This window comes from Macaca fascicularis, chromosome 1, assembly GCF_037993035.2.
Source record: "Macaca fascicularis isolate 582-1 chromosome 1, T2T-MFA8v1.1".
In the NCBI taxonomy this organism is placed as follows: Eukaryota; Metazoa; Chordata; class Mammalia; order Primates; family Cercopithecidae; genus Macaca; species Macaca fascicularis.
This window is the reverse complement of record NC_088375.1, coordinates 123,306,508-123,323,802: the sequence shown is the minus strand read 5'-3', so window position 1 is coordinate 123,323,802 and position 17,295 is coordinate 123,306,508. Positions and strand designations below refer to the sequence as shown.

Below are 17,295 nucleotides of genomic sequence, written 5' to 3'. Positions count from 1 at the left end.
CCAATGAGTAATCACCAGTCCCTGCAATGGGCTTCTGTGACTGATCAACTTTGCTTTAAGACAGCTTGCATGAACTTCCTCTTTTTGCCTGAATAGCTTCTTCTTATCCTAACATCTTTGAATATGCCTATGATCTGTTCTAGCAATCGTATCCCAGATTATAATTCCCTGCTCATTCCTGAATAAATGTATGTCTTTGAAGAGCCACTCTTTCTGTTGCTTTTAGGTAGACAAAACTTATAAATGAATTCAGTGAAGTTTCAGGATACAAAATTAATGTTAAAATATCACTTGCATTTCTTGCATCAATAACACACTATCTGAAAAAGAAATCAAGAAACAAACCTATTCATGAAAGCATCAAAAAGAATAAAATACCTAGGAATACATTTAACCAAGGAAGTGAAACACCTGCACATTGAAAAAATCCATAAACATCCAGTGTTTATGGATTAGGAGAATTAAAATTGTCAAAATGTCTATACTACCCAAAAAAGTCTACAGATTCAACACAATCTTTATCAAAATTCCAAATGCATTTTTTTGAAAAAAAAGTCTAAAATTTTTATGGAATCATAAGAGACCTAGAGTAGTCAAAATAATCAAGAGAAAGAAAAACATGGTTGGAGAAATCATACTTCTTGATTTCAAATTATATTATAAAGCAATAGTAATCAAAACAGTATGGTTCTGGCACAAAAACGGACATGTAGCCCAATGAAACAGAATAAACAGTGCAGATATAAATTCCAACCTTATAGGTCAACTAATTTTCAACAAGGGCAGCTCTTCTTTATTGGTGCTTTTATCAGTATGTGGTACTAAAATCCATAATTTCAGTCCTGCATATTAAGATTAAGAGTTTCTAGCTTTCATTTTTTTCTTTATTTATCTGAAGATATTTTCTGAGGAATTATTCCAAGTGTAGCAGAAATTGGCCCATGGTGTTTACTGCTGCCTGCTTTATGAGTATATTCTTGCTTAATAGAAGAATGATTAGAAATTTTGTCAGGTCTGTGATGTAATCCTGAATGCAGTAATATAGAAGTCCCTGTTGTAAATTGATGTAGTACTGGCTACTAGACAAAAATGTCTCCTACTCTGTGAATACATCTGTTCTGTCCTTGTTGATTCTTGATGTTGAGGCTGTTCCTTGTGTGATGGCAAATGCATGAGATATTTGACATTGCTATTGCTAACATTGACAAATTATCAGTATATGACTGTCTTTTACAGAAATATTGCCTGAATTTAGCAGTACTGGCCTAGCCTGACCCTGACCCATCCTTCCTCACTGGGCAGGGCCTCCCTGCAGGAACTCCACCAACTCCAGCCAGAGGCTCAGGAACAAAACCCTGATCTCCCAGGGCCTGAGTCCCTAAGGGGAGAGGTGGCCACAGTCTCTGCAGACTAGCAGACTTAGCCTTTCCTGCTGGTAGTTCTGAGGAATCCAGGCAGCCCCGATGAGTGGGTTTCCCCCCAGCAAACATGCCCCCTCCACCAAGGGACAGCCAAAGTGCTTCATTAAATGGGTCCTGTTCCCCCTGCCACCCAGCTGGGTGAGAACCTCCAACAGGGGTTATCAGACACCCTATACAGAAGCAATCCTACTGGCATCAGGTTGGTGCCCCTTGAGGTCAGAGATCCCAGAAGAAAGAGAGGCACCATTTTTGCTGTTATCCATCCTCCTTGAGTGACAACTCCAGGTGTGGGAGTGAACCAGATGAATAGGGCCTGAAGTGAGCCCCCAGCAAATTGCAGCAGCCCTACAGAAAAGGGACCTGACCATTGAAAGAAAAACAAACAGAAAGCAACAACAACAGCATCAGCAAAACAAGAAGTCTCCACAAAAACCCCATCCAATGGTCAGCAGCCTCAAAGATCAAAACTAGACAGACTTACGTAGGTGAGAAAAAATCAATGAAAAAATGCTGAAAACCCAAAGCCACAGTACCTCTTCTTCTCCAATCACCACACCTCTCCAGCAAGGGCACAGGACTGGATGGAGGATGAGATGGATGAATTGACAAAGGTAGGCTTCAGAAGACGGGTAATAAAAAAAACTTTGGTGAGCTAAAGGAGCATGTTCTAATCCAATGCAAAGAAGCTAAGAACCCTGATAAAAGGTTAGAGGAGCTGCTAGCTAGAATAACCAGCTGAGAGGGGGACATAAATGACCTGATAGAGCTGAAAAACACAGCATGAGAACTTCGTGAAGCATACACAAATATCAATAGCCAAATCGACCAAGCAGAAGAAAGTATATCAGAGTTGAAAGACCACTTTGAGTTTGAAACAAAATATACAGACAAGGTTAGAGAAAAAAGAATGACAAACAAACAAACAAACAAAGCCTCCAAGAAATATGCTACTATGTAGAAAGACCACATCTATGATTGATTAGAGTACCTGAAGAAGATGGGGAGAATGGGAACAAGCTGGAAAACACACTTCAGGATATTACCCGGGACAACTTCCCCAACCTAGCAAGATGGCCAACACGTAAATTCGTGAAATACAGAGGACACCACCACTAAGATACTCTATGAGAAGGACAACCCCAAGACATATAATCATCAGATTCTCCAAGGGCGAAATGAAGGAAAAGGTGTTAAGGGCAGCCAGAGAGAAAGGCCAGGTCACCTACGAAGGGAAGCCCATCAGACTAATAGTGGACCTCTCAGCGAAACTCTACAACCCAGAAGAGATTAAGGGTCAATATTCAACATTCTTAAAGAAAGAATTTTCAACACAGAATTTCATATCCTGCCAAACTAAGCTTCATAAGCAAAGGATAAATAAAATCCCTTTCAGACAAGCAGATGTTGAGCAATTTTGTCACCACTAGACCTGTCTTGCAAGGGCTCTTGAAGGAAGCACTAAATATAGAAAGGAAAATCTGGTACCAGATGCTGCAAAAATACGCCAAAATATAGAGACCAATGACACTATGAAGAAACTGTATCAACTAGTGTGCAAAATAACAGATAGCATCATGATGACAGGATCAAACTCACACATAACAATACGTTAAATGTAAATGTGATAAATACCCCAGTTAAAAGACACAGACCGGCAAATTGGATAAAAAGTCAAGACCCATCAGTGTGCTGTATTCAGGAGATTCATCTCACGTGCAAAGACACACATAGGCTCAAAATAAAGGGATGAAGGAAAATTTACCAAGCAAATAAAAAGCAAAAAACAAACAAACAAACAAACAAAATCATGGGGTTCAATCCTAGCCCCTGACAAAACAGACTTTAAACCAACAAATTTCAAAAAAGACAAAGAAGGGCATTGCATAATGGCAAAGGGATCAATTCAATGAGAAGAGCTAACTATCCTAAATATACAGGCATCTGATACAGGAGGATCCAGATTCATAAAATAAGTTCCTAGAGACCTACAAAGACACGTAGACTCCCACACAATAGTAGTGAGACACTTTAGCACCCCACTGTCAATGTTAGACAGATCAAAGGACAGAAGATTAACAAGAATATTTAGGATTTGAACTCAGCTCTGGATCAAGTGGACCTAATAGACATCTACAGAACTCTCCATCCCAAATCAACAGAATACACATTCCTATCAGTGCCACATAGCACTTATTCTAAAATCGACCACATAATTGGAAGTGAAACACTCCTCAGCAAGTGCAAAAGAACTAAATCATAACAAAGAGTCTCTCAGACCACAGTGCAATCAAATTAGAACTCAGGATTAAGGAACTCACTCAAAACCACATGATTACATGCAAATTGAAAAACCTGCTCCTAAATGACTCCTGGGTAAATAATGAAATTAAGGCAGAAATCAAGAAGTTCTTTGAAACCAATGAGAACAAAGAGACAATGTACTGGAATCTCTGGGATACAGCTAAAACAGTGTGTAGAGAAAAATTTATAGCACTAAATACCCACATCAGAAAACCAGAAATATCTCAAATTGACACCCTAACATCACTATTAAAAGAGTTAGAGAAACAAAAGCAAACTAATCCAAAAGCTAGCAAAAGACAAGAAATAACTAAGTGTAGAACAGAATTAAGGAGCTAGAGACACAAAAAACTCTCCAAAAAATCACTGAATTCAGAAGCTGGTTTTTTGAAAAAATTAACAGAATAGATAGACTACTAGCTAGACTAATAAAGAAGAAAAGAGAGAAGAATTAAATGACACAATAAAAAGTAATAAAGGGGATATCACCACTGACCCTAGAGAAATACAAACTACCATCAGAGAATACTATAAACATCTATATGCAAATAAACTAGAAAATCTAGGAAAAATTGATAAATTCCTGGACACATACAGCCTCCCAAGACTAAACCAGGAAGAAGTCAAATCCCTAAATAGATCAACAAAAAGTTCTGAAATTGAGGCAGCAATTAATAGCCTACCAACCAAAAAATAACCCAGGACCAGATGGATTCACAGCTGAATTCTACCAGAGGTACAAAGAGGTGATGATACCATTCCTTCTGAAACTATTCCAAACAATTGAAAAGGAGGGACTCCTCCCTAACTCATTTTATGAAACCAGAATCATCGTGATATCAAAATCTGCCAGAAACACAACAACAAAAAAAGAAAACTTTAGGCCAATATCCCTGATGAGCATCAATGTGAAAATTGTCAATAAAATACCTGCAGATCAAATCCAGCAGCATATCAAAGAACTTATCTACCATGATCAAGTAGGCTTCATCCCTGTGATGCAAGTCTGGGTCATCACATGCAAATAAATAAACGTAACCCATCACATAAACAGAACCAAAGACAAAACCACATGATTGTCTCAATAGATGCAGAAAAGCCCTTCAATAAAATTCAACATCCCTTTATGCTAAAAACTCTCAATAAACTAGGTATTGATGGAACATGTCTCGAAATAATAACAGCCATTTATGACAAACCCACAGCCAGTAGCATATTGAATGGGCAAAAGCTAGGAGCTTTCCCTTGGAAAACAACTACAAGACAAGGATGCCCTCTATCACCACTCCTATTCAACATATTATTGGAAGTTCTGGCCAGAGCAATCAGGCAAGAGAAATAAATAAAGGGTATTCAAACAGAAAGAGAGGAAGTCAAATTGTCTCTGTTTGCAGATGACATGATTATATATTTAGAAAACCCCATTATGTCAGCCCAAAACTCCTTAAGCTGATAAGAAACTTCAGTAAATTCTCAGGATACAAAATCAGTGTGCGAAAATCACAAGTATTCCTTGACACCAACAGTAGACAAGCAGAGAGACAAATCATGAATGAACTCCCATTCACAATTGCTACAAAGAGAAGTAAATACCTAGAAATACAGCTAACAAGGGATGTGAAGGACCTCTTCAAAGAGAACTACAAACCACTGCTCAAGGAAACAAGAGAGGACACAAACAAATGGAAAAACATTCCATCCTCATGGATAGGAAGAATCAATATAATTAAAATGGCCATATTGCCCAAAGTAGTTTATAGATTCAATGGTATTGAATTGAGTGCATCAAACTACCATTGATATTCTTCACAGAATTAGAAAAAAAACTACTTTAAATTTCATATGGAATCAAAGAAGACCCCATATAACCAAGACAATCCTAAGCAAAAAGAACAAAGCTGGAAGTATCACACTACCTGACTTCAAACTATACTACAAGGCTACAATAACCAAAACAGCATGGTACTTGTACCAAAACTGACATATAGACCAACGGAACAAAACAGAGACCTCAGAAGTAATACCACACATCTAAAACCATCTGATCTTTGACAAATCTGACAAAAAAGAAGCAACAGGGAAAGAATCTCTTAGTCAATAAATGGGATAAATGGTGCTGGAAAAACTGGCTAGCCATCTACAGAAACTGGACCCCTTCCTTACACCTTATACAAAAATTAACTCGAGATGGATTAAAGATTTAAATATAAACCCAAAACCATAAAAAACCTAGAAGAAAACCTACGCAACACCATTCAGGACATAGGCATGGGCAAGACTTCATGAATAAAACACCTAAAGCAGTTGCAACAAAAGCAAAAATCAACAAATGGGATCTAATTAAAATAAAGAGCTTCTGCACAGCCAAAGGAAGTATCATACCTGCAGAATGGGAGAAAAATTTTGCCATCTACCCATCTGACAAAGGTCTAATGTCCAGAATTTACAAGGAACTTAAACAAACTTACAAGAAAAAAAACCAAACAATCCTATCAAAAAGTGGGCAAAGGATATGAAAAGACACTTCTCAAAAGAAGACATTTATGTGGCAAAAAAAAAAAAAAAAACAGAAAAAAAAAGCTCAATATCACTGATCACTAGAGAAATACAAATCAAAACCACAATGAGATACAATCTCACACCAATCAGAATGGCGATTATTAAAATGTCAAGAAACGGCTGGGTGCGGTGGCTCAAGCCTGTAATCCCAGCACTTTGGGAGGCCGAGACAGGCGGATCACAAGGTCCGGAGATCGAGACCATCCTGGCTAACACGGCGAAACCCCATCTCTACTAAAAACACAAAAAATTAGCCAGGCGAGGTGGCGGCGCCTGTGGTCCCAGCTACTCGGGAGGCTGAGGCAGGAGAATGGCGGGAACCCGGGAGGCGGAGCTTGCAGTGAGCTGAGATCTGGCCACTGCACTCCAGCCTGGGCGACAGAGCGAGACTCCGTCTCAAAAAAAAAAAAAAAAAAAAAGTCAAGAAACAATAGATACTGGTGAATCTGTGGAGGGAATGTAAATTAGTTCAACCATTGTGGAAGACAGTATGGTGATTCCTCAAGGATCTAGAACCAGAAATACCATTTAACCCAACAATCCCATTACTGGGTATATAACCAAAGGAACATAAATCATTGTACCACAAAGATACATGCACACATATGTTTATTGCAGCACTATTTACAATAGAAAAGTCATGGAACCAACCCAAATGTCCATCAATGATAGACTGGATAAAGAAAATGTGGTACATACACACTGTGGAATACTATGCAGTCATAAAGAAGAATGAAATCACGTCCTTTGGAGTGACATGGATGAAACTGGAAGACATCATCCTCAGCAAAATAACACAGGAAGAGAAAATCAAACGCCACATGTTCTCACTCATAAGTGGGAGTTGAACAATGAGAACACATGGACACAGGGAGGGGAATAACACACCCCAGAGTCTGCTGAGGGATTGGGGGTGAGATGAGGGAATTTATAGGATGAATAAATAGACGCAGCAAATCATCATGGCACATGTATGCCTACGTAAAAAACTTGCACATTCTGCACGTGTATCCCGCAACTTAAAGTAAAATAAAATAAATTTACAAATTTTTAGAAAAGAAAATGTGTGATACCAGCTTGGGGGGGGCATGCCCAAGATGGCCGAATAGGAACAGCTCCAGCCTCCAGCTCCCAGCATGAGCAACAAAGAAGACGGGTGATTTCTGCATTTTCAACTGAGGTACTGGGTTCATCTCACTGGGGCGTGTCAGACAGTTGGTGGGGGTCTACGGGCACAGCCCGACCAGTGAGAGCTGAAGCAGGGTGAGGCATCACCTCACCTGGGAAGCACAACAGGGAAGGGAATTCCTTTTCCTAGCCAAAGGAAATTGAGACACACAGCACCTGGAAAATCAGGTAACTCCCACCCTAATACTGCGCATTACCAAGGGTCTTAGCAAATGGCACACCAGGAGATTATACCTCACACTTGGCCTAGAGGGTCCCACGCCCATGGAGCCTCCCTCCTTGCTAGCACAGCAGTTTGAGATCTAACTGCAAGGCAGCAGTGAGGCTGGGGGAGGGATGCCCGTCATTGCTGAGGCTTAAGTAGGTAAACAAAGCCACCTGGAAGCTCGAATTGAGTGGAGCCCACCGCAGCTCAAGAAGGCCTGCCTGCCTCTGTACACTCCACCTCTGGGGACAGGGTGTAGCTAAACAAAAAGCTGCAGAAACCTCTGCAGAGGCAAATGTCCCTGTCTGACAGCTTTGAAGAGAGGAGTGGTTCTCCCAGCACGGAGGTTGAGATCTGAGAATGGACAGACTGCCTGCTCAAGTGGGTCCCTGACCCCCAAGTAGCCAAACTGGGAGACATCCCCCACTAGGTGCAGACCAACACCTCACACCTCACCCTGAGACGAAGCTTCCAGAGCAAGAATGAGACAGCAACACTCACTGTTCAGCATTCTGCAGCCTCCACTGCTGATACTAGGCAAACAGGGTCTGGAGTGGACCTCAAGCAAACTCCAACAGACCTGCAGCTGAGGGCCCTGACTGTTAGAAGGAAAACTAACAAATAGAAAGGACAACCACACCAAAACCCCATCAGTACATCACCATCATCAAAGACCAAAGGCAGATAAAACCACAGCGATGAGGAAAGAGCAATGCAGAAAAACAGGAAATTCAAAAAATCAGAGTGCATCTCCCCCTCCAAAGGAACGCAGCTCATTGTCAGCAACAGAACAAAGCTGGACAGAGAATGACTTTGACGAGTTGAGAGAAGAAGGCTTCAGTTGATCAAACTTCTCAGAGCTAAAGGAGGAACTATGTAACCAGTGCAAGAAACTAAAAACCTTGAAAAAAGAATGGCTGAATGGATAACTAGAATAATCAATGCAGAGAAGACCTTAAAAGAACTGATAGAGATGAAAACCATGACACAAGAACTACGTGACAAATGCACAAGCTTCAGTAACTGACTCAATCAACTGGAAGAAAGAGTATCAGAGATTGAAGATCAAATGAATGAAATGAAGCAAGAAGAGAAGTGTAGAAAAAAAGGGTAAAAAGAAATGAACAAAGCCTCCAAGAAATATGGGATTATGTGAAAATACCAAACCTACGTCTGATTGGTGTGCCTAAAAGTGATGGGGAAAATGGAACCAAGTTGGAAAACACTCTGCAGGATATCATCCAGGAGAACTTCCCCAACCTAGTAAGGCAGGTCAACATTCAAATTCAGGAAATACAGAGAACGCCACAAAGATACTCCTCGAGAAGAGCAACTCCAAGACACATAATTCTCAGATTCACCAAAGTTGAAATGAAGGAAAAAATGTTAAGGGCAGCCAGAGAGAAACGTCGGGTTACCCACAAAGGGAAGCCCATCAGACTAACAGTAGACCTCTCAGCAGAAACTTGACAAGCCAGAAGAGAGTGGGGGCCAATATTCAACATTCTTAAAGAAAAGAATTTTCAACCCAGAATTTCATATCCAGCCAAACTAAGTTTCATAAGTGAAGGAGAAATAAAATCCTTTACAGATAAGCAAATGCTGAGAGATTTTATCACCACCAGGCCTGCCCTACAAGAGACCCTGAAGGAAGCATAAACATGGAAAGGAACAACCGGTACCAGCCATTGCAAAAACATGCCAAAATGTAAAGTCCATCGATGCTAAGAAGAAACTGCATCATCTAAGGAGCAAAATAACCAGCTAATATCATAATGACAGGATCAAGTTCACACATAACAATATTAACCTTAAATGTAAATGGACTAAATAGTCCAATTAAAAGACAGACTGGCAAATTGGATAAAGAGTCAAGACCCATCAGTGTGCTGTGTTCAGGAGACCCATCTCACATGCAGAGACACACATAGGCTCAAAATAAAAGGATGGAGGAAGATCTACCAAGCACATGGAAAACAAAAAAAAGCAGGGGTTGCAATCCTAATCTCTGATAAAACAGATTTTAAACCATCAAAGGTCAAAAGAGACAAAGAGGGCCATTACATAATGGTAAAAGGATCAACTCATCAGGAAGAGCTAACTATCCTAAATATATATGCACCCAATACAGGAGCACCCAGATTCATAAAGCAAGTCCTTGGAAACTTACAAAGAGACTTAGACTCCCATACAATAATAATGGGAGACTTCAACACCCCACTGTCAACATTAGACAAATCAATGAGACATAAAGTTAACAAGGATATCCAGGAATTGAACTCAACTCTGCACCAAGTGGACCTAATAGACATCTACAGAACTCTCCACACCAAATCAACAGAATATACATTCTTCTCAGCACCACATTACACTTATTCCAAAATTCACCACATAGTTGGAAGTAAAGCACTCCTCAGCAAATGTACAAGAACAGAAATTATAACAAACTGTCTCTCAGACTACAGTGCAATCAAACTAGAACTCAGGATTAAGAAACTCAATCAAAACCGCTCAACTACATGGAAACTGAACAACCTGCTCCGGAATGAATACGGGGTACATAACGAAATGAAGGCAGAAATAAAGATGTTCTTTGAAACCAGTGAGAACAAAGATACAACATACCAGAATCTCTGGGACACATTTAAAGCAGTGTGTAGAGGGAAATTTATAGCACTAAATGTCCACAAGAAAAAGCTGGAATGATCTAAAATTGACACCCTATCATCACAATGAAAAGAACTAGAGAAGCAAGAGCAAACACATTCAAAAGCTAGCAGAAGGCAAGAAATAACTAAGATCAGAGCAGAACTGAAGGAGATAGAGACACAAAAAATCCTCCAAAAAAAATCAATGAATCCAGGAGTTGGTTTTTTGAAAAGATCAACAAAATTGATAGACTGCTAGCAATATTAATAAAGAAGAAAAGAGAGAAGAATCAAATAGATGCAATAAAAAATGATAAATGGGATATCACCACCAACCCCACAGAAATACAAACTATTATCAGAGAATACTATAAACACCTCTACACAAATAAACTAGAAAACCTAGAAGAAATTAATAATTTCCTGGACACTTACACTCTCCCAAGACTAAACCAGGAAGAAGTTGAATCCCTGAATAGACCAATAGCAGGCTCTGAAATTGAGGCAATAGTTAATAGCCTACCAACCAAAAAAAGTCCAGGACCAGACAGATTCACAGTCAAATTCTACCAGAGGTACAAGGAGGAGCTGGTACCATTCCTTCTGAAACTATTCCAATCAATAGAAAAAGAGGGAATCCTCCCTAACTCATTTTATGAGGCCAACATCATCCTGATACCAAAGCCTGGCAGAGACACAACAAAAAAAGAGAATTTTAGAGCAATATCCCTGATGAACATTGATGCAAAAATCCTCAATAAAATACTGGCAAATCGAATCCAGCAGCACATCAAAAAGCTCATCCACCATGATCAAGTGGGCTTCATCCCTGTGATGCGAGGCTGGTTCAACATATGCAAATCAATAAACAGAACAGCACATAAACAGAACCAAAGACAAAAACCACATGATTATCTCAATAGATGCAGAAAAGGCCTTTGACAAAATTCAACAGCCCGTCATGCTAAAAACTCTCAATAAATTCAGTATTGATGGAATGTATCTCAAAGTAATAAGAGCTATTTATGACAAACCCACAGCCAATATCATACTGAATGGGAAAACTGGAAGCATTCCCTTTGAAAACTGGCGCAAGACAGGGATGCCCTCTCTCACCACTCCTATTCAACATAGTGTTGGAAGTTCTGACTAGGGCAATCAGGCAAGAGAAAGAAATAAAGCGTAGTCAGTTAGGAAAAGAAGAAGTCAAATTGTTTCTCTTTGCAGATGACATGATTGTGTATTTAGAAAACCCCATTATCTCAGCCCGAAATCTCCTTAAGCTGATAAGAAACTTCAGCAAAGTCTCAGGATACAAAATCAATGTGCGAAAATCACAAGCATTCTTATACACCAGTAACAGACAGAGAGAGAGCCAAATCATGAATGAACTCCCATTCACAATTACTTCAAAGAGAATAAAATATCTAGAAATCTAACTTAGAAGGGATGTAAAGGACCTCTTCAAGGAGAACTACAAACCACTGCTCAGTGAAATAAAAGAGGACACAAACAAATGAGAGAACATACCATGCTCATGGATAGGAAGAATCAATATTGTGAAAATGGCCATACTGCCCAAGGTAATTTATAGATTCGATGTCATCCCCAGTAAGCTACCAATGATTTTCTTCACAGAATTGGAAAAAACTGCTTTAAATCTTTTAAGATACTTCCTAGATGTGTATATATGATATATACATGTTTGTATGTGTATGTACATATACTCACATACATATATATGTGTATTTTGTTCATATATTTTATTTAAAAGTTCATAAAAAGGCTTTTGTCATTTGATGTACCTAAAAAGTAATATTTGTGGCAAATTTTCTTATTAACAAACAACATGAATGGGCACTGCAGGTAGAAATAAATTTTCTAGAGAAGAAAAAAAAAAAAAAACTGCTTTAAAGTTCGTATGGAACCAAAAAAGACCCCGCATTTCCAAGACAATCCTAAACCAAAAGAACAAAGCTGGAGGCATCACGCTACCTGACTTCAGACTATACTACAAGGCTACAGTAACCAAAACAGCACGGTACTAATACCAAAACAGAGATATAGACCAATGGAACAGAACAGAGTCCTCAGAAATAATACCACACATCTACAGCCATCTGATCTTTGACAAAGCTGACAAAAATAAGAAATAGGGAAAGGATTCCCTATTTAATAAATGGTGCTGGGAAAATTGGCTAACCATAAGTAGAAAGCTGAAACTGGATCCTTTCCTTACTCCTTATACGAAAATTAATTCAAGATGGATTAGAGACTTAAATGTTAGACCTAAAACCATAAAAACCCTAGAAGAAAACCTAGGCAATACCATTCAGGACACAGGCATGGGCAAGGACTTCATGTCTAAAACACCAAAAGCAACGGCAACAAAAGCCAAAATTGACAAATGGGATCTAATTAAATTAAAGAGCTTCTGCACAGTAAAAGAAACTACCATCAGAGTGAACAGGCAACCTACAGAGAGGGAGAAAATTTTTGCAATCTACTCAACTGACAAAGGGCTCATATCCAGAACCTACAAAGAACTCAATCAAATTTACAAGAAAAAAACAAACAACCCCATCAAAAAGTGGGCAAAGGAAATGAACAGAGACATCTCAAAAGAAGACATGCATACAGGCAACAGACACATGAAAAAATGCTCATCATCACTGGCCATCAGAGAAATGCAAATCAAAACCACAATGAGATATCATCTCACACCAGTTAGAATGGCAATCATTAAAAAATCAGGAAACAGGCCGGGCGCGGTGGCTCAAGCCTGTAATCCCAGCACTTTGGGAGGCCGAGATGGGCGGATCACGAGGTCAGGAGATCGAGACCATCCTGGCTAACACGGTGAAACCCCGTCTCTACTAAAAAATACAAAAAACTAGCCGGGCGCGGTGGCAGGCGCCTGTAGTCCCAGCTACTCGGGAGGCTGAGGCAGGGGAATGGCGTGAACCCAGGAGGCGGAGCGTGCAGTGAGCTGAGATCCGGCCACTGCACTCCAGCCTGGGCGGCAGAGCGAGACTCTGTCTCAAAAAAAAATAAAAATAAAAATAAAAAATAAAAAATCAGGAAACAACAAGTGCTGGAGGGGATGTGGAGAAATAGGAACACTTTTACACTGTTGGTGGGACTGTAAACTAGTTCAACCATTGTGGAAAACAGTGTGGTGATTCCTCAAGGATCTAGAACTAGAAATACTATTTGACCCAACCATCCCATTACTGGGTATATACCCAAAGGATTATAAATCATGCTGCTATAAAGACACATGCACACGTATGTTTATTGTGGCACTATTCACAATAGCAACGACTTGGAACCAACCCAAATGTCCATCAGTGACAGACTGGATTAAGAAAATGTGGCACATATACACCATGGAATACTATGCAACCATAAGAAAGGATGAGTTCACGTCCTTTGTACGGACATGGATGCAACTGGAAACCATCATTCTCAGCAAACTATCGCAAGAACAGAAAACCAAACACCACATGTTCTCACTCATAGGTGGCAATTGAACAATGAGATCACTTGGACACAGGAAGGGGAACATCACACAACGGGGCCTATTGTGGGGAGGGGAGATGGGGGAGGGATAGCATTAGGAAATAAACCTAATGTAAATGACAAGTTAATGGGTGCAGCACACCAACATGGCACATGTATACATATGTAACAAACCTGCACGTTGTGCACATGTACCCTAGAGCTTAAAGTATAATAATAATTTTAAAAAAAAGAAAATATGGTACATAAACACCATGGAATACTATGCAGCTATGAAAAAGAATGAGTTTATGTCCTTTACAGAGACATGGATGAAGCTGGAAGCCCTCATCCTCAGCAAACTAACACAGAAACAAAAACCAACCACCACATGGTCTCACTCATAAGTGGGAGTTGAACAATGAAAACACATGGACACAGTAAGGGAAACAATGCACACCAGGGCCTGTTACGGGGTGGGGAGGGTGAGGGAACGGAACTTAGAGGAGGGGTCAATAGGTGCAGCAAACCACCATGGCACAAGTATACCTACCTGCATGTTCTACACATGTATTCTGACACTTAATTTAAAAAAAGAAAAAGAAAAGTAAAGAAGTAGTGGCCTAGGGAATGCCAATGTAGATCATTTCTGAAAACGTGGGTTTATAGGCACATCTGTGATACTATCTATTAAAATGGAATTCTGGACCAAAGATAAAGAAGTGGTGTCTCTGATAAATATCATCTATTTTTGGTTTATTAAATGACTGATTGGCCTTTGAGTTTCTAATCCTTTTCAACTTAACAGGTGTTTTCTCTAATATTTTTAGAAACTCATATTTTAGCTCATCTAATAATTCTAGAGTAACTGCAGAATCCACATATTACCGCCAACACTTTCCATCAATGAACACAGGAATCTCTCAGTTGAATCATTTGCAAGTCAAATGAATGTATACATGTGCTATCACTGTTGGTTTGTACTGAAGAGAGAAGGTTATGTGATGCAGACTGTTTATAGCCATGAAATAAGATGTTTCTGTCAAATCCTTGCTTGCTTTTACTAACTTGGTACATTTTACCACATCTGATTGTGGATGTTCAATGTTGATCTCAAAATCTGGTGTTTGTAGGGTTATGCTTTCAATTAAAACCAATTCTTGAGTCTGCTGAAAGTAAATACCACATTTGGTATCCAGCACTCTAGGGAGTGAAGACAAGCATGTGCTACTTTAATAACATGTTCAAGTTTTTGAGCCTGTTCCTCCCCTTTCACTGCCAAAAAATTACAGGTTGACAATATTATCCACATTCCTCACAGAAGTATTTCTGTTTCCTCTAAAGAGAGCTCAATTTTCATCTTCCTTTAGTGCAACACTGATACCCAGCACTCTTCCAAAGTTTCTGGTGAAATCCACTAATTCATTCACATTACCTCCTCATCAGTCTGCAGACATTTTACTCCAAGGATTCCTATTGAATTTGGTGAAAGAATAGTATATATAAATAATTGCAGTGTTTACTGTAAGCTGAGAGACATTGAGATGCTGTGCCACATCTTGGATGAGGTTAGCCATCTGCTGGCACTAGGAGAGCTCTTTATCGACCTGCACTCCACATTGGCTACTTGGCCTGTCGTCCAGCTGTTCCCTAGTAAGAGCCAATGAGAAGAAGCTCCACGTCTGGCACCATGACACTTCCTCCTCCACCCATCCCCACAAATTATATCTTTTTCTTTTCATTGGCATACAATAATTGTACACATTCATGGGGTACATAGTGATATTTCAATACATATAATGTATAGTGAGCAAATAAAGGTAATTGGCATATTCATCTTCTTGAACATTTATTATTTCTTGAACATTCAGTTCTTGAACATCTTGAACATTCACTTTTTTTCATTCTAGTTATTTGAAACTATATAGTATATTATTGTTAACTCTATAGTAATTCTACAGGGCTATAGAACTCTAGAATTTATTCCTCCTATCTAACTACAATTGCATATCTTTTAAGAAATTTTCCCTATTCTCCTCTTTCCCTTACCTTTGCCAACTTCTAGTATCTTCTGCTGTACTTTTCACTTCTATGAGATCAGCATTTTTAGCTTCGATTATATGAATAAGAATATGCAGTATTTTACTTTCTATTCCTGGATTACTTCACTTAATATAATGTCTTCTAGTTCCATCCATGTCATGGCAAATGACAGAATTTTATTCTTTTATGACTGAATAATATTTCATTGTGTGTATATATACCACATTTGCTTTATCCATTAATCTTTTGTTGGAAATCTAGGTTGATTTCATATATTGGTTATTGTGAATAGTGCCACAATAAACATGAGGGTGCAAATGTCTCTTCAATGTTCTGATTTCCCTTCCTTTGGATAAATGCCCAGTAGTGAGATTGCTAGATCATGTGGTAGTTCTATTTGTAGTTGTTTGAGAAACCTCCATACTGTTCTTTATGGAAGCTGTAGTAGTTCACATCCCCACCAATAGTGTATAAGAGTTCTATTTTTTTCTGCATCTTCACCAGCATTTGTTATTTTTTGTCTTTTTGGTAACAGCCATCCTAACTAGGGTGAGCCGATACCTCAGTGTATTTTTGTTTTTCTTTCCCTGAGATGGAGTCTCGCTCTGTCACCCAGGCTGGAATGCAGTTTGGCACGATCTGAGCTCACTGTAGCCTCCGCCTCTTGGGTTCAAGTGATTCTCCTGTCTCAGTTTCCAAGTAGCTGGGACTATAGGCATGCACTACCAGGCCCAGTTAATTTTTTGTATTTTTAGTAGAGATGAGGTTTCACCATGTTGGCCAGGCTGATCATGAACTCCTGACCTCAGTGGATCCACCCTCCTTGACCTCCCAAAGTGCTGGGGTTGCGGGCGGGAGCCACTGGTGGGAGCCGCGGGCAGGAGCCACCGCACCCAGCCCTCACTGTGGTTTTGAATTGCATTTCTCTGATGCTTAGTGATGTTGAGTATTTTTGTATACAGATTTATTAGCCATCTGTATGTCTTCTTTTGAGAAATGTCTGTTCATATTATTTGCCCCCTTTTCATTGAATTGTTTGTTCTTTTGCTGTTGAGATATTTGAGTTTCTTGTGTATTCTGGATGTTAATCCCCTATTGGGTGAATAGTTTGAAAACATTTTCTCCCATTTTGTAGGCTGTTTTTTCTTCATGTTGATTATTTTCTTCGTTATACAGAGCTTTTTAGTTTTATATAGCCCCATTTGTTTTTGCTTTTGTTGCCTGTGTGTTTGAAGTCTTATTCATAAAATCTTTTCCCAGACCAGTGTCCTGAAGTGTTTCTACTATTGTTTTTTCTAGTGCTTTTATAGTTTGAGGTCTTAGATTTAGTTATTTGTCCCATTTGGAGCTCATTGTTGAATAGGGTGAGAAGTGGGAGTTTAGTTTCATTCTTCTGCACACAGATATCCAGTTTTCCCAGCACCATATA

The 17,295-nt window shown here is 39.4% G+C and overlaps 1 pseudogene; it reads right to left on the bottom strand.

Annotated features, from left to right (window-relative positions):
• Positions 1-836: 836 nt before the first annotated feature.
• On the bottom strand, positions 837-14,848 carry LOC135968676 (cyclin-T2-like; annotated as a pseudogene).
• Positions 14,849-17,295: the final 2,447 nt, after the last annotated feature.